We start from the raw sequence: 22,541 nt of genomic DNA, 5'->3' as shown, positions 1-22,541 counted from the left end.
TAATCTCTTTGATCTCCTTGAGTTTCCTTTCCATGACTACTTCTTGGAATCCACACTTTCTGTTCAGTCTCTGCTTTCTAAGACTAGAAACCATTGGCAAGTATTTTTATGTCATAAACCCCATCCATAATGGCTTACTGCACCTGCAGGGTAGAAAATCCATGAAGAATTTACAGGGCCTATATATCACCTAGGAGCCCCTGGTGGTCTAGTGGTAAAGGCGCGGCGCTATCACCGCCGAGACCCGGGTTCGATTCCCGGTCAGGGCCACTCCCGGGCAGGTGGGGCTCGTTAGCCCTTAAAGGCAACCCACCTACGTCCTGAGGACCTCGCTGCCACTGTCCAAGCTCGCTTGGCCCCGGCAGATGAACCTTAGGATTAAAGGGTGGGCTCAGTTCCGCGCACACTGTGTCTCACCTAAAAAAATCCAGTGCGCAGGCTGGAAGGTGTAAAGACCTTCCCCGGATCTTCGCTCGCGAAGACTGGCCATTATTATTTATTATATATCACCTGGATTAGTGCCTAAAATTATGATGCTTGAAACTTCTGCATGCTTAGCCTCTAAGCATCAAAGCAGTTAAATTCTGCAGGTAGGAAACTGTGACAGTGGCATGCTATCTCAGTGACTGTGCTTTTAGAGAGGGCATTGACCTCTTGTATAGCTTTTATGGGGGAAAAAAAAGAAAGACTTGGTGCTTATCTGCTACAGATAAGGCAACGTTTGGATATGGAGTGGGGGCAGGAACAGTTCCTGAGCTGGGAACCCAAACTGCAGCAGGGCAGAGTTGAAGGCACACCTCTGACCTTGCAAAGAGACTTCTGGGTTAGGTGACTCCTTGCTCAGCTGCTGCCATTTGTTGCCCAATTTTATTACATTTAGCTTTGTGTACATGTCACAGAGGCAACACCATAGATACCACACTTTCGGCTGTGCTTGAACACTTTACAAAAGTCAATAGGGATGCTCACACTTTTAAATACAATACCTCCCTAGGGTCACTTCGAGGTTCCGGTCACTTCTAGGTTCCAGTCACTTCCTCATCCAGATTGCCCAAGTATTTGTTCTTTGTAAATTCTCTTTTGGAAAGAAAACTCCACCACAGAAAAAATACAGTTCTGGCTGTGGGGCGCGTTCACTTCAGGCAACTTCCCCATCTAAGTCCCACAAAGACTGCAAGAAGCAGGGCTGAATCTACATGAAATCTGTCTCTCTCAACTCCACACAGCCTTCCAATGCTTCCACAGCTGAGTTTCACATCCATGTACTCTCAAGTCTATTGGTGAGTGTAGCAACACAAATCTACAGGTTCACAACATAAAATACCATCCTAGTTGTGGCTCGTATGATATTTGATATACCTGAAACTTTGATAGCCCCTTTTAAGGAAAAAATCCACCATGCTGCAGGGCTCTCTGGGAACCCAAAGCTGCTTGGCTATATAGTCCATTGATGTATACAGAGAGGATTTCACCTCTTGGCTTAGAAATTGTGGAACATCTACGGAGCAGGTGACTTTTGTTAGTTTATGTAGCTGATATGATCTAGAAACCTTTGTAGCGCTAGCTATGGTTGCTTTAAACTTAAAGCTCTCTAATTTTGAGAATTAGATGTTACAGTTATTTTGTTGCCCCAGTGCTATATCACCTTATTGCTCCAATCATATCTCATCTTTAATCTTACACATATCTTACATCCAGAAATTAAAAAGGTGATGTTGATTTGAAATCACAATTTGTCCTTACTTAGGTGTGAAATGCTGTGTTCCCATTGTTATTGTTAATAAAAGACATCCAATATGAGAAGAAAAAAGTCTTCTTGTTATAGGTCTATATTTTTTCTTAGCAACATTTCTGAGTAAGACAGGATTTAGTGTCATGTTCTGTAAGCACATTGTGTTTCACAGGTGCTCAGCCAGCTGATGGCTATGACACCCTTGAATTATTTAATAGCTTCAATTTATTTTTTTCAGCAGATTTTTATGAGAACTGAGATAAACTATGCTCCATTTGGCATGTAAGCACTCTACATCATAGAGCTAGTGAACAAGAGTGCTTAAACATCATGGTGGAGTTAGGGACACTGAAGAAATAAACCACTTTCTAGTGAAGTCCATGGAAGTTCTTCCATGAAGTTCTTTAGAAATCTATCATACTCTCAGCTGGAGGAGGTATGTGACCTGAGGTTCCCTTGATGAATGGTGTCCTTCCATGACAGCCATAGTGAAGTCCACCAAGGATATTTTGATTCAGAGTTGTAACATTTCTTCTGTTACCTCTTTGTTCTCCAGTGGAAGCTGCATTCCTCAGTTGGGCACCAAATTCTCATAAAGCCAGGAATGCCACCTAAAATGAGATTCATCAAAGCTGGTGTTCCTGAGATAGTTGGTGGGGAGTAGCACAGAGAGTCCTGACAGCTGTTGGAATACGGTTCTACCTTTCAGTCACGTTACACAGCCTAATACTTTCCCAAGGTTAAGTGCTTTAATGAGATTGGGTTTTCTCACACAAGAGGAAATGGTGCCATGTCACTTGATAAAAAGCATTAATATTTCAGATTGCTTCCTTTAGGTATGAAAGACCAAAGTTGAAGTCTCTGATCTCCCCAAAGGAACTTGAACTGATATCTCCCGGGAGAGTACTGAAAGCCACCAGACTGTAGGCTCTTTTTTAGCAAGACTCTACTCTCTGTCCCACTGAAGCTGTTCAGCTTTGTATGGGCTCATTAAATACCCATTCAATCAGTCTGGGAAAAAACGAAAAGAATGACAATGGCTCTTAGATTCAGATGCAGGAAAGGGATGAGAGTGCTTTGAGGACCTCTCTAATGAATATTCAGATGTCTCACAGTCATGCAGTATCTTCATCAGGAGTCACTCAGACAGACTCACCAGTATGATCTGAAATTTTTTCTTTAAAGACGTGCTCATGACAGAGTTTTTTCATGTCTGCCCAGGAAGCGATTGGACCTCTGGGTCTCACATATCCTGTGTGACTGGTGTAACCCAGATGCCATTAGGTATCAGCTCCTCTTGGTTTCTGTTGTGTTTGAGCCATGCCATGCTGATACCTCTGTTGGACCACACCTTCTGAAAGCAAAAGCACAAGTTTGTGACCTCTTTGGGCTTATGTGGGAAATAAGCTGGCACTACTCAGTGATTCTGCTTGTGTGTCCAGGAGAAATATCAGGGATTCGAGAACCAGAAAATTGATGCAACTCAAAATGCTGACAAATATCATGAGAATGTTAGTATTTCTGAAACCTGAGATTCATATTTGATGAAACATAAGAGGTAGAATGAGCCTCTGTTGTCAGGAAGGTTTTATCTGCATTTAACCTATAACTCTTTGATGATATCATCAAGAGATTGACATCTGTGTGCTTCTAAACATATGACCTTTGGTATTCCATATAGTGTGGCATGGCTCACCATATATTCGAGAAGTGAAACTGAGACAAACTGCAGATTAGAGAGAAGCCTACAGCAGAAAGTAAATTCTGTTTTTTCTATGACTCTTACTGAAAGCTTATGGCTCTGTTATCTACTTTCAACACTGTAATTTGTGACTAAATGTGATCTGTGGCAAAATAAATTGCTGAGGTTTCCAAAGCCACAGAGTTTTTGACTGAGACATCCAAGCTGTATCTCAGAAGCTCTTCCACTGTGAGTTTTTAATTGGTGCATTTCAGCAAATGAAAACGAAGTAATTCACATGTCAGTAGGGGCCTGGATTCTTGGGAATCACTATCAAACCGACTTGAGCAGCAGGAAAAGCTTAATTAAAATGCAGTTCTTTTTTTTTTTTTTTTTTAACCAGAAAATAACAACTGTATTTCAAATGTAACTTAACAAGGAAGGAGGTATAGCACATGCATCTTTCCAGCATGAGGACTACTAGTTCCTTGCATCTCTCATCTGTCTCACGCTGAGCTTTTTCCCTAGAAGCTCCTCCTGTGATGTGTCTTTTAGCACGTCACTGGACTGCTGGCTGCCTTGGTAGCACAGCATGTCCTTTCTTATGCAGCCAGGAAAGGGTGAAACTGCAGCGTTCAGTGGAGAAACCTCTGATGATTGCTCCTGGTGTGCAGTACCAAAGCAGAAGCCATTATTAAAGGGAAGGACTCTTTTCTTTGGTGGTTGCTAACCTGCTAATAAAACATTAAAATATTAATGTGAGGTAAATGCATCACTCTTTCCAGTAAATCTGTGTTGTGACTGCAGATTACTAAGAGAAGCTGGGGTTGCCCCATTCCTGGAAGTGTTCAAGGCTGGGCTAGTCTTTGAGCAGCCTGATCTATTGGAAGGTGTTCCTGCCCATGGCAGGAGGGTTGGAACTAGAAGATCTTTACAGTCCCTTCGAACACAGACCATCATATGATTCTGTGACTGTGTGTTTATGCTTCCCATTGAAATGGGGAGGAATAGAGAAACTACTAAACAAAGTGTCTTGCTGTGGTCTGGTACGATCAGGCTGGTAAGATCAGACCACATGGCCATAACACAAAGTGGTAACACAGTTGGGAATGTGTGGGGTCTGCTGTCTTCACTATGTCTTTGGTTGCTCGCTAATTTGACTAGAAGAACTGGTTGTGGCTGCTCCCTACAACCATCTCTGCAGATCAGTGGCAAAGCAGAGGAGCAGTAGTCAGATAGATAATCCACCTTGTCATTCACTCATTAGACTGGGAAACAGGTTAATATTTTTCTTCCCCAGCCAATGCAACAGAGATACAAAGCCTCAAACCATCTGTGAAGGTGATGTTTAGGGCTTTCTGCTGGACCTGTTCCAAATCCAGCAGAGCAGAACTCAGCCCTATGCTGGTCTCAGTTGCTGAGGCTGCAGTGCTGTAGGGGGAGCATCTGTGGGTTTTGTACACAGCCACCTCCAATGGGGAAGGCCTTGGGCTAACCTGGCTCACAGTGTGTAGGTGGAGAGTGGAAAGGCTCTCACAAACCTTGTGTCACATTGCTGATCTCCCACAGCCCTCACCACAGATGGATGCACAACGTGAACCTGCATCTGCCTCAGGTGTATTACGAGTATTCCTGTGTGAGGGGGATTTGCTGATCAAGACAAGGAGGGAACAAGCAGCTGAAGGATCTGCTCTGGGACATTAGTGTTGAGGCAGGGCTGGGGGAAGCTCATGGGCTGCAGTTTACATCAGTCTGAGGCAGCTTTGCACACCCCCAGCAGATTGAGTCACCAGTGAATTTGGGTGTGAGCAGTAAGACACTCTTGAGAACACCAAGTGTACTTTAGCAATGAATTTGGACTTCTAATGAAATTAAATGGGAGGATCAATGCTTTCAGGCCTCTGGTCTCCATTTTTGAATAGGAGCTACTCCTACCTGTTGTACTGAAGTGCTGCAATGATAAATAAAACCATTAAGGTCCTGAGGTGCTCAGACTGCCTGCTAATGCGACCCATGGAGACAGAGAGAAAAATTACAAGGAAAGGGATGTGTTTTTCCAGGGAGTAGGAGTGTACAAATTCGAATCAGCCTGCTGATATCCACCATGCTCAGGGAGATCCCTGACTCCTTACCCAGGTCTGCCTGTGGAAATGACATGCAGCAAACTATCTGCATCATGCACATCAAATGCCTTCCAGGGAGGTGGTTCTCACTCAGCTGCAAGCAGCCCTCTCTCGTAGCTCACTAACGATGCTGCTGAGTTCTTGTGGCTGCAGGGGACCAGCCAAGCCTAGGCAGGCTGAAGTCACTCCTGTGGATTCATTCATTATTGCCTGCTACCAAGAGCAATTTTCTACCTTAAATGCACACCTTGAGACAACCTCCTCAGCTTTTAGACAAATAACAGGTACAGTGGCTGCTGTGTTAAACAATTGCTGCCCCTTTGTGGAAGGTACATAAGCATAAGGAAATGCCAACGTACTTCTTGTTTAAGAAAGCATCAGTATCATTCTTGCCTTCCACTAGGCCCTTTCTGATAGTGCCTGTGAGAGGAGAGCAAGGAGCAGATGGTTCAATCCTGTGAACTAGTTAGATGAAAACCATATTCCTAGTAGAATCTACTGTCAAGGAAGCTTCTGGCCTGCTGGATGGCAGTACTGGTTTGGATTTATAAAGTGGTCTCTGGATAATGATGTGTGTGCTTGTAATAATGACTTTTATACCTGCTAGAACTGACAGCCGTATGCATTTGCCTTTCTGGAGACAGATGTTCTCCCTCCTGATTATGTGGGTTGATTCCAACTAGGGAAAGAGTACAGCATGAGCAATGTGCTCTTCATTGCCGTTCCATTCCCTTTTTTTATTCCTTTCCCTCCCTCCTTTCTCTCTTTTCTTCCCCGGGCTGTCTTTTAGGGCAGGAGCCTGACCGATCACATCAGCTGCTGCAGGGAAGCCCTGTGGCCATCCCAGTTCATCCTCCTCTGCCATCTGTCAGAGCAGAGGAGGAGGCTCAGGGCAGGGCTCTGAAGTCCTCTCAGCTCAGCATCACTCAAAGCAGTCTGATGATGCCTTCCATCCTCATATGTGATACCAGCTGCAGGCTGGGCTTGATACTCATGCTTACAGGCAGTGCTTCATTTCAGACAGCCGCTGTATATGTTAAAGTTGTCGGTGCCACACTAAATCCCTTTTCTTGGCTCTTTCTGTGTGACATGGTGTCCTCTTGCTCTGATTCAAGTGTTTTATGGTTCCACATGAAGAAGATAACAGCATGAGCAAAACTGAGGGTAAAGACAAATCATCTGTAGGGGAAAATAGGAACACTATTTTTTGGAAGGCAGCAAGGCCACCATACCAAAGGACCAAAACACTTACTGTAGCAACTGTCTGCAACAATCAGCTTAAATCTATACTGCCTTAAATTCAAAGTGATTTCAATGCAAAGCCATTTTGCAGTACACTTTTTTATTAGAATGAACAGTATAAAAACACTCCTCTGAAAGATTCAGATTCCATTTTTCACCTGACATGTCCTTCATTTGTTATTATAAACTAAATCGAGTTCATAGCTAACTTGAAGGAAAGACTCCAAATGATTCTAAGGGGAGAAGAATGAGTTGTGTGCATGAGTTGTGTCCTTCCAAGGATGCACTGATTCAATGGTCTGTTGAATTCTACTGGATGTCCTCCCCTTTTAACATCTACAGTCTACTGATCCTAAGAATAATAAGAAACAGGACAGTGTTATTTCTCTTCTATGGAATAGAGCAGGTAAAACAATTCCTACAGACTATGACACTTTGTTCAAAGGTCTAACAATAAAATCCATGTGAAGGTGATGTCTTCGGAATAGAATAATGAACTGTACTTCTGTTACAACAGGAAAAATGATAAATTAGTCTGATTTTACATCCTCTAAAGATGACTCTGCAACACAGAACAATTTTGTGTATTGATAAAATTCAACAAGATTTATCAAGTCTTGCGAAATGTCTTGCCTTTTATGCCTTTGTTTGTTTGTTTATTTCACTCTTCATCCATAAGGAACTCCGAACAGTTCTTGGCCTTTTAGAATCTCTGCTGCACCTTCTTTTTTAAGTGCAGAAGGGAAACACTACCACTTCTAGGTTTCCAGAACAGACTAGTTAAAGCCATATAATAGTCAGATTTCAAGTATGTCCTTCTGAAGCAAACTCTGTCCTGGGCTGTATTTATAAGAGTGTAGCCAGCAGATCCAGTGAACTGACCTTTCTCCTTTGTTCAACACTTACGAGATTCCATCTGGAGTGCTGCTTCAGCTTTGGGCTCTCCAGCGTGAGAAGGACAGTGACAGAGCCAACAGACACAAGTGGAAATCCGGAAAATTCCACTTTAGATTGTAAATGGTTTATGTGTTTGTTTGTTTTACCAAGAGGGTGGTCTAATACTGAAATAAGTTGCCCAGAGGTATTGTGTAATCTCCACTTTTGGAAGCATTAATGACTGGTCTAGATCTATTCCAGAAAAACCTGATTTAAGTAGACCTTCTTTGCCCAGGGTTGAATAAGATGACCTCCACAAGTCTCTCTCAACCCAAATTATGATTCTATGGTTCCCACAGGACACAATAGATCTACTTATTAATAATGCCTACTAATGCAGTGGATATCATTTATAGCTTCTTTCAATTCCATCCTGGAATCTGATTCAGTAAGAACTAGATAAAATCTTCTGCTCGATTTAAAACTCCATGAAGAGAAAAAAACCCTCAAGGCTTTCCTTCTCTAAATACTTAAATCCTGATTTTCCTGGACTTCAAAGGCAGAAACACTTTTCTGCCTGGAAATACCTCTGTCTATGGATGCCTGAGAATATAACTTTCCTCATCCTTCCAAATATACTGGGTCATCTGAACAGATGAAATATCCCCAAACTGCTTCCCTGATTCTCCCCCAGCTGTTTGTACTTTGTAGGGCTGTGTGTGCACTCCACCCATAGTGAACAGCACTCTCTTAGTTACCTTGTGGTTGTACCCAGGGGACTTTGTCACTGCCCCATGATGGGGCTGAAAGGCTTGAGCAGTGATGCTCTTCTGGTCAAGAGTTTCATGAATTCCCTTCCACATTAGAAATTCTGGCATATTAGTACTGATGGGTTTAAGTCCAAAATCCAAGTTCAACACAGTACTAAAATGACTGCAGTGTCAGATCTTGTGAAAGACTGGCATTACAAATCCCAAATAAATTCCTACCTTAAGGCAGGATGTTGCTGCCATTCTTTACCAATCTAAACAGGCCTGTGAGAAGGTACTACCCATGCAAGCAAGGCCGTGAGAGCTTGGCTCTCAAAGATTATGGTCTCTTTGGTACTGCTGTATTCAGTGCTTGGGATGAAGGACAGCCAGGTGGCTTCTTGTCTGCTGGAATGAAGTTACTGAGAGCTGTGCATATCTGGGCTCCTCTATCTTGGAGCTAGCCTTATTCATTTTACAAAAGAGGCTTTGAAAAGTTGATTGCTTAGGTTTTAACTTTTCCAAAAAGGTTTCTCTGTTAAGAGCTTCTGGTTGGAAATACCAAACCCTGTTGTTGCTAAGATTAAGGTATTTGTTTCTTAGAAATGGCTTATAAGCAGAGACCAGCACATGGATTATTTCTCCTTCTTTAGCCAAGTGGAGCGAAGGTGCTCCAAGTAAATTGTGCTTCCAGGAGGATCAGTTTTGCATGTGATTTTGGTAATGGGCTTGGGGAAGGAAGGGTCAGATCCAATTTTTTATATTTGTAACTCATATGGGAGAAAAAAAAAGAAAAGCAGTACTTACCACTAACATATCGGGCATTTAGACTGTTTTAAATGCAAATAGCAAAACCAGCTATTGTGTTTCAGTAAAATTTAGGATGTGTTTTATTTTTGCATACTAATGAAAAAATGGAACATAATCACATTTATGGGTTTTGCTTTTCTGGAACAGGATTTTTTTTCCCCACTTTATTTCTGTGTTGTTTTTTCCCCCCAAGGCTAATGTCATGAGCAAAATAAAATCTGACTAATTAACTTGGCCTCGGGAAGATTGCAAGTACCTGTCAGGAAACAGAAGATTTTTTGCTGTTGCTAAAAATGACCTTAACTGTGACCTGGAAAGACTGTGCTTGTAGTTTGTGAATGAAGTCAGTAACCGTGCTGTGGTGCTTCTGGCCTTATTATGAAATGCACATCACAGATTGTGTCTAATTGCACATGGTGATTTTATGGTATCTGTAGCTACTGAGCCAAGACTCAGATGTCAGATATCAGCATTCTTGCTGTAGTTAAATGCTGCTGCCATGGAATAGGTTCTGTTTATCTCTCTTACAGCTTCCAAATTGCTGTGTCTTGGGTCAGTGGCTTAAGTTCAATTTTTGTAAATTCCTGACCAAAGTTGTTAGCTCTTCCCTTTGAAAATCAGGATAATTAATGCTGCATTATGCCTCATTCTGGGAAGCGTGGCCCCAGCTTTTACCACTGTCACTGCACTGACTTCTACTGGGTTTCAGCAGAAGGAGATTGGTGGAATTCCTTCAGGATGGTGTATCCATCCCTTTGCTTAAATGAAGAGAGAAGTCTGCTGATGTTCACAGAGATTGCAGGATTGCTTCATCCCTTTGGAAGCCTGGAAGAAGGTAGAACCGTGTGGTGGAGAACAAATACCTCCTCACTTCCCCCAGCCTCAAATGCGCATTCTTGCTTGAGCCTCAGATGTACTCACAAACAAAATGTACAATAAAAAACCAGATATTCATGTTCCTAAAGTTCAAGGGTGCAGTGTTCAGTCATCATCACCATTAGTATACCATCCTGACTCCTCCTGGCCAGTCCTCCCAGATTCCAAACACCATGATCTGCTTCTGTATGGCAAAAGGGGTCTCATGGTGCCTGTGCCTGGTCGGAGCCTACTGTAATGTTCTCTCTCTTTCCCTCTCCTCTTCAGCTTTATCAGGTCACGCATGATGCTGACAAAAAGCAACATTTTTCTAAGCTCTTTCCACCAGTGACACTGGGATAAGATACTGCTGAGATAAATTGTGTGACCCTCTGTCCCATATCTGTTTTTCAGACAGTCACCGCTGTGTAAAGACACCTTCAGTCTTTGTCATATATGGTGTCAGCTGCCAGCAAAAGAACTAAAATAGTGATCTTCTTGCTGTATTTCGCCTTCATGCAGCCTTGTACTGCTCCCACTTTCTGGTTTCATAACAGGTTTTGCAGCGCGCTTTTTTTCTCTCTTATGCACTTGGTACTGGCAGTAAAATGTGGATTGTTCTCAATGTTTACCATCAAGTCCTACATATGGAAGTGATTTATCAACAAGATTACAGGCTGGAGTCCTGTGGAAATTGGACTCCAAGGTGCCATAATTCTTTGGAAAATGCCAGCCACGGTAGGTTTTGCCTCCCAGCAGTGGTCCATTATTGATAGCCTTATTCAAATATTATCTTCAGAGTGTAAACAATGACCAGCTTCTCAACTTTATACTTATACAGGTGCAGCTAATACAAGTCTTGCTCATCACACTCATCTCTGTTCTTTCATGTCCATCCTTTCTTCCTTTTCTCTCAGTCTTTGTTTCTTTTATTTTGTGCAAGAAAGGTGATACATCTTCCAAAAAAACTTTTCCATGCAAAGTAGTGCCATAAGAAATCATAATCACTAAGATATTCTCCTGGAAACATGAAAATGTCAATTCCTAAAACATTCTGATGTGACAGATGAGATAGACAGGCACTTTGGCCAGTTGCACAGTACTATTGAAGCTCCACATCATTTATAGCTGATCCTGCTGCTGAGTGGCAGAGAGAAAGTAATACTGTTGTTCTCCTGGGACACTTTTTAATTACTGGACCTATGTCAAGGGAAAGGAATAATTAGCACAAATGCCCACTGTAAGATACCCAGCCATTGCATGTTTCTTTTAAGGGAGGGCTGTGGGCTACATTACAAAATGTGCTCAGTGGGATGATGTGGCTGTTTCTGAGTAAGGAATGAAGTGGTATTTTGGTCTGTCTAACTGCCAGTGTTACCTTCTCTTATCTTCTTACCTCTACACCAGAGTATGCTGTCCCATTAACACTGGTGATGCTCTCAGTTGCTACACAGCCAGCCCACTGCACCAAGGGACCCTAAACTCCCCTGGGCAACAGCAAAGGCCTCGGACACAAAGTCAGCTGGAAGAACAAAGAAACTGAGAAACTTGAGATGCGTCTACCATGACCCTATGAAGCTTAGAGAACTGCCAGACTAAAGTGTTCTTTGCCATTATTGTTTTATATCCCGCTTTATCTTCCTCTCAAGGTATTGTCTCTTTCCCTGGGAAAGTGAAGAACAACAGGCACTGAAAAAAATCAAAGTGGTTGAACTGTTTGAGGCTGCAGTCAGTGGTCCCAGTAAAGCTGGCTTGTGGGGAGGGAGGTATGGACACTGACTAAGACAGGCAGTTATCTAGAAGGTGTAATAAAATACCTGAGAAGCAATCAAGTGTGATGTTTAACCCTAACTGTGCCAGCCTATTTTATACTGGAATTCTTTGATATTAAGATAGACATCACAAAGTATCCAGAAATATTTTAGAACCAGCAAAATTAGGAGGCAACTGTGATATAAATAAAAGAAATTTTGAGGATAATGAAGCAAGTGAAATTAGTAGAACTCCTACTGACTTCAGTAAGAACAACTTTGGGTCTTGAATTATTTGGCTCATAACTCTTTGGGAAGATTGAAAGAAGAATGATCTAAGATTTTATTAATATCCAAACAGGATGTTGTTTAATCTTTGAAACAAATATCAGCACTCACAACACATCAACTGTTTGGATTCTGAGCTCTGTGTTACACTTATTCATGGGCAGGCAAATTACTATGAGAATAATCATTGTCAGAATACTAATGTGATGTAAACTAGTACAGATATTTACTCAATGGAATGCAATTACCAGCGATACTCTATTTTCTGAACAGTGTGACTGTAATCCAATTTAGGCTGTTTAACCCCTGGTGATTTGTTTCTGTATTGTGATAAGTTGAAAACAGGCAGGATTGCTGGGGGCAGCAAAAGGGAGAGCAAGGGAGAGCACCCCATGTAATCTGAGATCTTAATGACTTTACTAAGTCTACATCACCACAGGGCTGTTCTTCATGGTTGTGTTACTAATTGAATTTTAAAGTAAGGGTAGGTCCCATACTCACTTTCTCCCAACATCATTTCATTTTCTGACCAATGCTTAGTCACCAGTTTTAAAAAATCCTTTATGGCTTTAACCTGAAGTTATCTCAGGACCTTGGATTTCACACAAGGCAGGATTCTCAGTTACATGGTGGCAAGTGATTGTGAAGATGTACAAGGTGACTTTCATGATCAACTTCCTGCAGAAGTGTTCTGCAAGTGACTGCTGAAGTTGCAGCAGGATCCCATGGGTAGAGGGCAGCTTCTCTCCTTCGGAGAGAGGGGCATCACGGGAAGGACAGTGTGGAGACCTTGCTGCAGGCAATTTCTGCAGACTAAAAATCTTCAGATTGATACTGGTACACTCATTAGCACAGAGGAGTCCCCCTGAAACTAGCACAGTTTCTGTGCTTCTGAAACTAGCACAGGATATGTTATCAGCACAGATAGAAGTCTTGGGATCTGGTCTTTAAATAAAATAATTGCCCAGGTAATCTTGTTTTAGGTGCAGGGGAATATTTTTAAGCACACAGAAATAGGTGGGGAAGACCTCAGTGTCTATCTGGTACAGACTTTACTAATAGTGATGGCAATTCTGACACTGAGATGAGTGCAAGCACACAGATCATGAAGGGTGGAGCTGGATCCAGTAAGGGGAACTGTGGGTCTGAAATATTCTACCTCTCTCCAAACAACCAGAAAAAAAAAATATTAAGGAATGAGGATAATCATCACTGGCAGGAGGATGTGCCTATTTTCCAGAAAGCTACACAGAGCTCTGATGGCTGTTGAGTTTGGAAAACTTTTTCATAGTACCACATCTTTCCCCTCACCTGAACACCTACAGTGAAATTAGTCCCTTTAGTTACAAAATCCAAACCGGTTAGAGATACAAGGTTTCATCACAGAGGCAGGTCACTATGGAATGGACTAGGATATGAACACTGCCAGCCCTGCCTACTTGCACAGGACAGGGCTCTGGATGGGTTTTCAGCTCTGTCTCCCTATCCACCACAGCAGAATATCTCAGTGGAGGACCGCAAATAAAGTGGGAGGAATGAGTTAGGATGGTGACTTTGCTAATGGTTTGGGATATGCATTTCTTGAAGACCTGGTGATAAGATATATCAACATTTCATTACCTGGTTTGTTCTATACAGAAGGGTGTTTCATCCTGTGGCAGGCTTAGGAAGGCTGGGATCCAGTATATCCCCTGGGACGACGTTAGCAAAGGAGTTATGTTTTACGTCCCCTGTGCCTGGCCCCTGCCAGTGAGATGATGCCAGTTCTTGAAGGCTGATATAACCACCCATAGCTGTGGAAGCCTTAGCTTCCTAGCAACTGATCTGAAAGTTCAGTATTATTAATGATGTGTGTTGCTGCAGAGGCCTGGATTTACTGTGCTTAGCACAGCGTAAATACAGCTTAAGAAAGCTATTCATGGCCAAAGGAATGCATGACTAAGGCCGTGGCTATCCAAAGGTTGTTTCCCCAGGACAGGAAACCTTCAAGCAGAAACCACTGCGTAACTGCTTCCAGACTAGAAAGCACAGAAAACCAATTCTCTGTAGAGAAATGGTACCTGGACAGGAACCTGAGTAAGACTTCCAGCTTTAGGGCATTTGCACTTTCATTCAGGTTTTTCTGTCACAAGCACCTGTCTTGGGGAAAAGATGCCAGCTGCGGCTTGCCCACTTATGCTGTTGGTATATCTTACAATGGTAAGAGGGAAGCAGAAATGAGCAGGTAAGAATAGCACACTTGGGACAGAGTGGTCTTATCTCCCAGGGATTCCACATGTGAGAGATTTGCCAAATCAAACTCTCAGTATTTCCAACAGCCATTCAGCCATAAGAACTTAAGCTGTGACTGAAAAGCACACAGTGCAACTATTATTCTTTCAAGTCCCAGTTGAGCTGTTTGCTTTTCCACTTTTAATTTTTAATATCGTTGGTCTTGTGAGTTTGCATGAGACGTCCCTCCCCAGTCATTTATCAGGAGTGCTGCAGGGACTCCTGAAAATGCAACCAGGGTGCACCACATCAGTGAGCTAAGGAAGAAGGCAGTTGTGTTTCTTACAAGAGTCTTTACCTGGGCCCGACTGGATTCAAACTACATGCCACTGGGGGCTTTGTACATCTGTAATAGCAGAAACACCTGCAGAGTAGACTTTCAGGATGACAAATTTTCTCTCTCTCTGGACTACCTCTCATCTAAGCTGGATTCTCTTTGCCAGTGTGCACAGTCCATGTTATTTATATGGTGTACATGAGAATCAGAGCCTTTCTTTTCTTCGCTGTGAAGCTAAACTTGCTGTACACTGCCCAGCCACCTCCTCTTCAAAGTGCCATTCCCTCTAAGCAGTCTGCTCACTTTAATGAATTGCAGCATATAGCCTCTGTGAAAAGCCAGAGCCCCTTGGCTGCTTCTTATACCACCACACTTTGAAAGGCTGATGTTTTACAGTGAAGCTGTGTGTTCATTTCTATTCAATACCTCTGAACTTTGAAATGAATCATGGTTCCATGTAAGCCACTTTCCACTGATGTTAGACCTTCATAACTCCTACAGATTGATGGTATGGATTTCACTTGATGAAGACTCTATGCACAGATTTTGATGTAATGTTTTTGACTATGAAGAGAAAAGCCAGGGTAAAGGCTGTGGGAAGAGTCAGCTCCCAGGTTGCAGACTGATCTTCAGTGGGGTCAGATTTCTTCTTCCTTGATGTACTTCTATCCTACTCCAGCTAAGAAAGTGTTGTTCTTGACTCACTACTTAATACACAAGAATGCTGACTTATTTGATTTCTATCTCCTGTTCCACTTGTTCCAATGTGAAGTTTGATCCTGACTTTTGGCTGTAAGACAGAAGTTGGCAGAACCTATGACTAAGCTTTTTTCTTATGTTTATGTATCAGTTACCTGATTACAAGGGCTTGTTCTTTGTGTAGCAACCATAGCCTCTACAACCTCAGACTCTGTCCCGCATTGCTACAGCTGTGTAACTTTTTGTCAGCTGGACCCCTTGACCATGATTGCCATGAAATGAACGGGAACAGATTACTGTATGCAAGGGAAGAGGGACTTCAGGCTCGTGTTCTGATGGTCAATCAATACCCCCAGTTCCTTTTCTGTTGTGGTAGCTTTCCAGACACTTCTCCCCCAACCCGCAGTGCTGCCTGGGGTTGTTGTGACCCAAGTGCAAGACCTGGCACTTTGCTTTGTTAAACCTTATACAACTTGCCTTGGATCATCGATCCAGCCTGTCCAACCTGTCCAGATCCCTCTGCAGATCCTTCCTACCCTCCAGCAGATCAACACTTCCCCCCAGCTTGTTGTCATCTGTGAACTTGCTGATAATGCCTTTGGTCCCCTTGTGATTGCTGTTAAATATATTAAACAGGACTGACCCCAAAACTGAGCCCTGGGGAAGACCATTAGTGACAGACCTCCAGCTGGATGTTGCACCATTCAGCCTCCCTCTCTGGGCCTGACCATCCAGTCAGTTTTTTACCCATTTGACAGTGCCTCCATCCGAGCCACGAGCAGCCAGTTTCTCCAGGAGAATGCTCTGGGAGATGATGCCAAAGGCTTCACTAGAGTCCAGGTAGACAACATCCACATTCTTTCCCTCATCCACTAAGTGGGTCACCTCGCTGTAGAAGGAGATGAGGCTAGTGAAACAGAGTCTGCTGTTCTTAAACTCATGCTGTCTGGGCACAACTTGTCTTACTATTAAGGACTAAGATAAAGAAGGCATTAAGTACCTCTGCTTCTTCCTCGTCCTTTGTCATGATGCTTCCTCCCATATCCAGTAATGGTGGAGATATTCCTTAGCCCTGATTTTGTTGCTAATGTACTTTCAGAAACATATTTATTGTCTTATTTTGGCAGTAGCCAAATTGAGTTCTAGTTTAGCTTTGGCTCTTCTAATTTTCTCCCTGTAACCTCACAATATCCTTGTAGTCCTTCTGAGTTCCCTTCTTCCAAATGTCATATACTGTCTTTTCCTTCCTGAGCTCCAGCCAAAGCTCACTGTTCAACCAGGCTGATCATCTTCCCTGCCAGATTGTGCTTCAGCACACAGGGATGGCCTGTTCTGTGCCTTTAAGCTTTCCTCCTTAAAGAAAGCCCAACCTTCCTGGACTGCTTTGGTCTTCAGGACTGCCTCTCAAAGGGCTTTCTCAACCACATGCCTAAACAGTCCAAAGTCTACTGTCCCTAAGTACAAAGTAGCAATTCTGATGAACACCCTCCTTATTTCTCTGAAAATCAAAAATTCTATTATTTCATGATCAATCCAGGAACTTTCTGGACTCTTTCCTCTCCATTGTTTCATATTTCCAGCAGAGATCTGTTAAGTCAAAGTTCCCCATAAGAACAAGGATTAGCGATCTTGAGACTTCTCCCAGATGCTTATAAATTAGTTTGTCTGCCTCTTAATCCCAGTTGGGATTCCCACAATAGTATTATCTGCCTTGCTGGCCTTCCCCCTGATTCTTACCCATAAACACTCAGCCCTTTTGTCACCATCTTTAAGCCCAGACAGTCAAAACACTCACCAACATACAGGGCTACCCCACTGCCTCTCCTTCCTTGCCTCTCCCTTCTGAAAAATTTATAGTCACCCAATGCAGCACTCCAGTTGTGTGAGCCTTCCAAACATGTTTCTATATCACAGAAACTATATCACTGGTTTTCCAGCTGCACAATGATGTTGATTCCTCCTGTTGCCCATACTGCAGGCATTGGTGTGGATGCTTCTCAGTTGGACGACAGATCCCCCCAGCTTTTTGGATGGGAAGCCATAATTCCTATGTGACCATTCTCAGGCACTTCTGTGGTTTCTAACACCTGACACATGGATCTCCCTCTCTACCTCCACTGAGACAGCAGACTGAAGAACCTTGCTAGCACACTGTTCCTCCAACACTGGTGTGCTGCCCCTGGGTTTATCTCTAGCAAGCCTGGTTTTATCCCTTTTCCCCTTCAAATGTAGCTTAAAGCTCTTTCAGTGAGCTCTGCTATCTCCTGTGCAAAGTTCCTTTTCTCTCTATGAGTCAGGCATACCCTATCTGTCCTCAGCAAGCCCAGTGTCATGTAGATCCACTCATGATCAGAAAATCCAAAATTCTGCTGGTGACACGAGGTTCAGAGTCAGGTATTGGTCAGCTGTTCTTCCTGTTTCTTCCCCCATCATTCCCTGCAACTGAAAGCATAGAGGAGAAAACTACTTGTGCTTCAAACATTCAGCTGCAACCTTATTGTAATTTGCAGTGATGAATTCCTATTTTTAGAAATAAATATGAAGACTAAAATCCTCCTTTGAGGAAATGGTAGGAGCCAAAGAGCCACATTTTTCACCCAGTCAAATCTCAAAGTTTTACGTTTCAAGCAAATTTTACATCTGGGAAAGCCAGTTGCTCTGCAGAAGCTTAAATGGGAATGTATGACAAAGAGTTTATAGAGAAAAAGGTTACTAGGTAGAAGAGAAAAGAAAAAGAAATATATTATTAACATTTCAGATTGTCCATGCAGAAGAAAAATAAGATGGGAGATGAAGTTTTTGTATACTGTTCACCACCGGCATGATCTGAAAGGTCCCAGTGTGTGCTCCAGGCCATATGAGGGAGCTCTCTTCAGCTGCACACAATATACCTGTTCCAAGAACAGTTCCTCCTCATCCTTTCCCTTGTTGCTGATGGGTGTAATACTGCAGAAACAGCTTCAGGGGAAGTGTTTGCCACTCCTTTGGTGACTGGGTTGAACGTAGAAGGATCCCATACTTTTGCACCAAAAAGAATAAAGAATTACCCTTCAACTCCTCCTCCTTCAGCAAAAGCAGCAGCTGAGGAAGGTTAAGGAGGAACATAAAGATGAGGATCTACTGAGAATTTGTGCACATCTATGCTTTGACGACACACCTATTTGTGAGAGATGTGGCCATGAGCTTTGGATCTTTGCTGCTTTAGCACTGGTGCACTTTTCATCAACCTTCCCTCTAAGGCTCCATTCAGAAATCACTTTTAGAGTGTGAATAAGCCATGGGGATGCTTTAATAAATGGTTCTTCACATAAAGTTTTATTCCCCAGTAATGATTAGGTTATTAGTAAATCCCTAATGGCATTACTAAGGAGGTCATTATCATTATCCCTGTTTTATATCTGCAGAAACTGAACCAGAGAAAGGGAAAGTCACCCACTAAGTAACATTTGTAGATGCAAACTCCCAAGTCAAGGTAAATGCATTTTGTTAGTAGGTCACAGGACTTAAAGGTACTTGACATAAATGGTTAATCTAATGGTTAATCAAATCATTACAACAGAATGTAATAGGACAGTGATGTCTTCTTAGAAGATGTTTAAAACCATAAAGAATAGTTATGTGACAACATTTAGTAGCACTAACTGTTCATAGAGGCCAACTTAAAACACACATAGCAAATTGCTGTAGAGTTCATCTTTAGGAATCTGCAGAGTCTGTTTACTGTCAGAATTTGTGCTTTCATCTCATGACTTATTAAAAAGAAATAGGCATGTCATTTATTAGGTTTTTTTCTGAAAGATATCCTTTTTTCCAGCTTATTCCTAGTAATTTTGAAAAATGTTCTTGTACACTTGATTGTTTTAACAGTCCATTACTGGCCACAGAAAAATCTTCTGCTGTCTCAATATACAGAACAAGAAAATGCAAAGTGGAAATAAATCAAAATAGATGTCACGAAGGCTGCTGCAATGATTGCATTGTAGAAGGCAGCCTGCAAATTCAGTACCTTTTTTCTGACAGCAGAGAAGATTTCCAATATGTAAGGATTCTTCTAGAAATGAAAACCTACCATGCCCAACTATTTATAAGGGACCTAAATACTCCTTAAGGTGGAGAGAGGGGTTTAGTCAGAGTACTTGATGTCTGCAGTGTATGGAATGTAGAATTGTTAAGGTTTGAACAATCTCTGAGATCATCAGTCCAATAGTTAGCTGAGCACCTCCGTGTCCACCACTAACTCATGTCCCCCAGTACCACATCACATATTTTTTGAACACTACCAGGGACGGTAATTTCACCACTTCCTTAAGCAGTCTGTTTCAATGCTTGGCAACCCTTTCCATCCAAAAATTTTGCCTAATATCCAATCTAAACCTCCCCTGATGAAGCTTAAGGACATTTCCTCTTTTCCTATCACTTGTTACTTGAGAGAAGAGACCAACCCCCACCTGTCTACAACCTCCTTTCAGGTTGTTATAGAGAACAATAAGGTCCCCTCTCAGCCTCCTTTTCTCTAGGCTAAACACCCCCAGCTTCCTCAGCTGATTCTCATAGGACTTGTACTCCAGACCCTTCACCCTAGCTTCATTGCTGTTTGGGCATGACCATGAAACTGCAACTCCTCCAAGCTGGCTCAGGCTCTGGGAATTGACACTGCTTTCAATTTAGTACAGTAAAAGTAGTGTAAATTTTGTAAACACTACTGAGCAACTCTCCAATTCCTTTTGTAATGAATGGTGGGGAAAATAGTTACATGTGACAGGTACTGTGTGATTTACACCATCTAACACACTGAGCCAATCAATCCAATCCAACCAAGTGGCAAAAAAATAAAGAAGTTTATGAGATCGTCATCTGGGCTTATCTGTCCAGCTACTCAGAGTCTGAAATCTCACTTAAACTTAGATCATATATTTGGAGGCTCTTAATATAATTCTACCCATGTTTTACCTATTGTTTTACCCATTGATTTCACAGGATGTGAAATTTGAAGATTTGTTCTTTTCTGCTTGAGGAGGTTTGACTCTGTGACTTCTGCACTCCATGAAAAAGCCTTGAAAATTAGTGTGTGATAGAGACTAAGAGAGCAGTGGAGTAAGCAAAGGTGCACTCTCTGCATCACCAAGTCACAGGGTAGCCAGGCATTTATTACTGCAATGGAAACACAAGTGCAGGAAAGGCAACCTCCATAGCAGCCTGTGCCAAAGCTCCTGTCTGATTCGTGGAGCTCTGCTGGCTGCTCCTAGACTTTTTTTCCTGGTTACTGTTTTTATTCTTTCAATCCAGACTCTCTAATGAGAAATGTGTAAAGAGCTGTGGGAGCAGTGTAGATTCCTCAGGCTGTCTCTTGCCAGCTGAATATGCAGAAAGCTCACACACCGTCAGTGTTGCTCAGGGGAGCTGGTTAAGGTAGGATTGTGTGTATGAAATGGGCATAGTTAATGCCTGTGAAGTAGTTTAAAACATCTAAGGTCAGCTCAGACTCAAAGCCTCCTGCTCCAGTGTGCTGCAGAAACCTGCAAGACCCTCTGGGGGAATTGTTATCCCATTTGGTCCAAAGACTGCCTGTAAATTGGTCCCTTCAGTTAAGTTTTGCATGTGTGGGTAGCGGGCCACTCCCTGCAACATTGAACAAAGAAGTGCAAGGCAAATTCCAGCACTTGGAGTGTGACATGAAGAGTTTGACATGCTGCTAAGGAAGCCACATATCCCCATAATGACTTAAAATTCCATGCCTGGCAACCAGGTGCAGGGGGTTAATTAGGCTCATAAGCTGGGAGAGCAGGGAGACCTTTGGGAGAACCTTGTAGACAAGCAGCAAAGCACATGACCTCATTTGAATTTTCCTATTAGATTTCCTGCAGAGATCTCAAAAGCATCCTCCAATCACTGCCTGAAACTTTATTTAGGTTTTATGTTTGCAAACACAAGGCATCTCCATTAGATTCCAAGGCTACTGCAGTGTTTTAGAAGATCAAACTGATGATTATTAGAAGCAAATAGATCTCCCCACTTCCTTTTGTTTGTTAGGACTAATGACTCTCTCGACTCTTGTGAGAAGCAATCTGTTATTCCTTTAGAGCTCTTGTGGTGCTGCAGGTTGGAGCTGAAATGGGTGAAACTGGCACTGCTGAACATAAGGCCATTCTTATGTGAGGCTTTTTTTCTCCAAAAAGGTTGCAATAGGAGCCTGACCGGTGCCTCTGTAATCTGCAGCTCCTTTGGTTGGTTTCAGTGGGATTTTGCACAAGTGCTTGGTGTTTCTCTCCCATCCATAACTCAGTGTATTATTTTTCTCCTCCCCCACCACTTTTCTTCCCAAGTCATAGCTGTGATGCCAGTACAGCACATTTCAGTCCTGAAGCCTGTTGAACAGAGTAAGGGAGATTTCCCCAGACTGCAACGAGACTAAAGGGCTGCTGTCTGTGCCTATTAGCCTGTAAATGTCTTTGCTGGAGAAGGGAAGGGAAAAGATAAGAAGGGGTCATAACTTGAAAGCCAGCACCAAACCATCTCATGACCTCCCCTCAGTCCTTTCTCCACCTAATGTAAACCCACTAGTGCTCATGGGGATCTTTCCACTGGCCATAACAAAGACTGGTTTCACATGAACAGCAGCTCTAGGGGAGAGGGGGGAGGGGGATTACTCATTACTGTGTCCAGTTGCAGTACATGTCACAAAAGAAGTGTGAGGGGAGTCATCTGAGTGCCTCAATCCCTCCTGCCTCAGATGCATGTTTTTTGTAGGGCTAGGAGTTGGACTCAGTGATCCTGATGGGTCCCTATCAAGTCAGCATATTCTATGATTCTTCACACTAAAGAAGTCCTTGCTTTCAAAGGGAGTGGGTCCCTGGTGTTAAGACAGGAGCAAATAATAACCTTTATATCTATCCAGGCAGAAATCATGCTTGGAATAACTCCCTCTGAGGGTTACAGTGAGTTTCGCTATTACCACGGTACCTGTTCCTTGTGACAACGGCATTAAGAAATTCACCTTCAGCCTTTTGGGCACTGCTGTGATCCCAAGGAGCAAGCTTAACCACGGACTGCATGCAGCCCCCATGGAGCAGAAGCCTCACACTCACCACGCACTGCCGTTTTTCCATTATTTGTGTGTAAGTGAAATAAAACCTGGGGATTTCTTTGCAGAACTCCAGACACGCATCCGCATCACAGAATACAAATGT

General features: G+C 42.8%; 1 long non-coding RNA gene across 1 annotated transcript in view; it reads left to right on the top strand.

Moving 5' to 3' along the window:
• The window catches only part of LOC126639547 (uncharacterized), a 716,944-nt gene that overhangs the window by 622,839 nt on the left and 71,564 nt on the right, over positions 1-22,541 (top strand). The window contains exon 2 of the long non-coding RNA XR_007628835.1: positions 282-446. This is a non-coding gene — a long non-coding RNA (uncharacterized LOC126639547). The remainder of the gene's footprint in view (positions 1-281; positions 447-22,541) is intronic.

The sequence above is a fragment of the Myiozetetes cayanensis genome, unplaced genomic scaffold, assembly GCF_022539395.1.
Source record: "Myiozetetes cayanensis isolate MyiCay16 unplaced genomic scaffold, myiCay2020 scf1, whole genome shotgun sequence".
Taxonomy (NCBI): domain Eukaryota; kingdom Metazoa; phylum Chordata; class Aves; order Passeriformes; family Tyrannidae; genus Myiozetetes; species Myiozetetes cayanensis.
The sequence above is the reverse complement of the archived record's forward strand: the minus strand, read 5'-3'. Positions and strand labels throughout refer to the sequence as shown.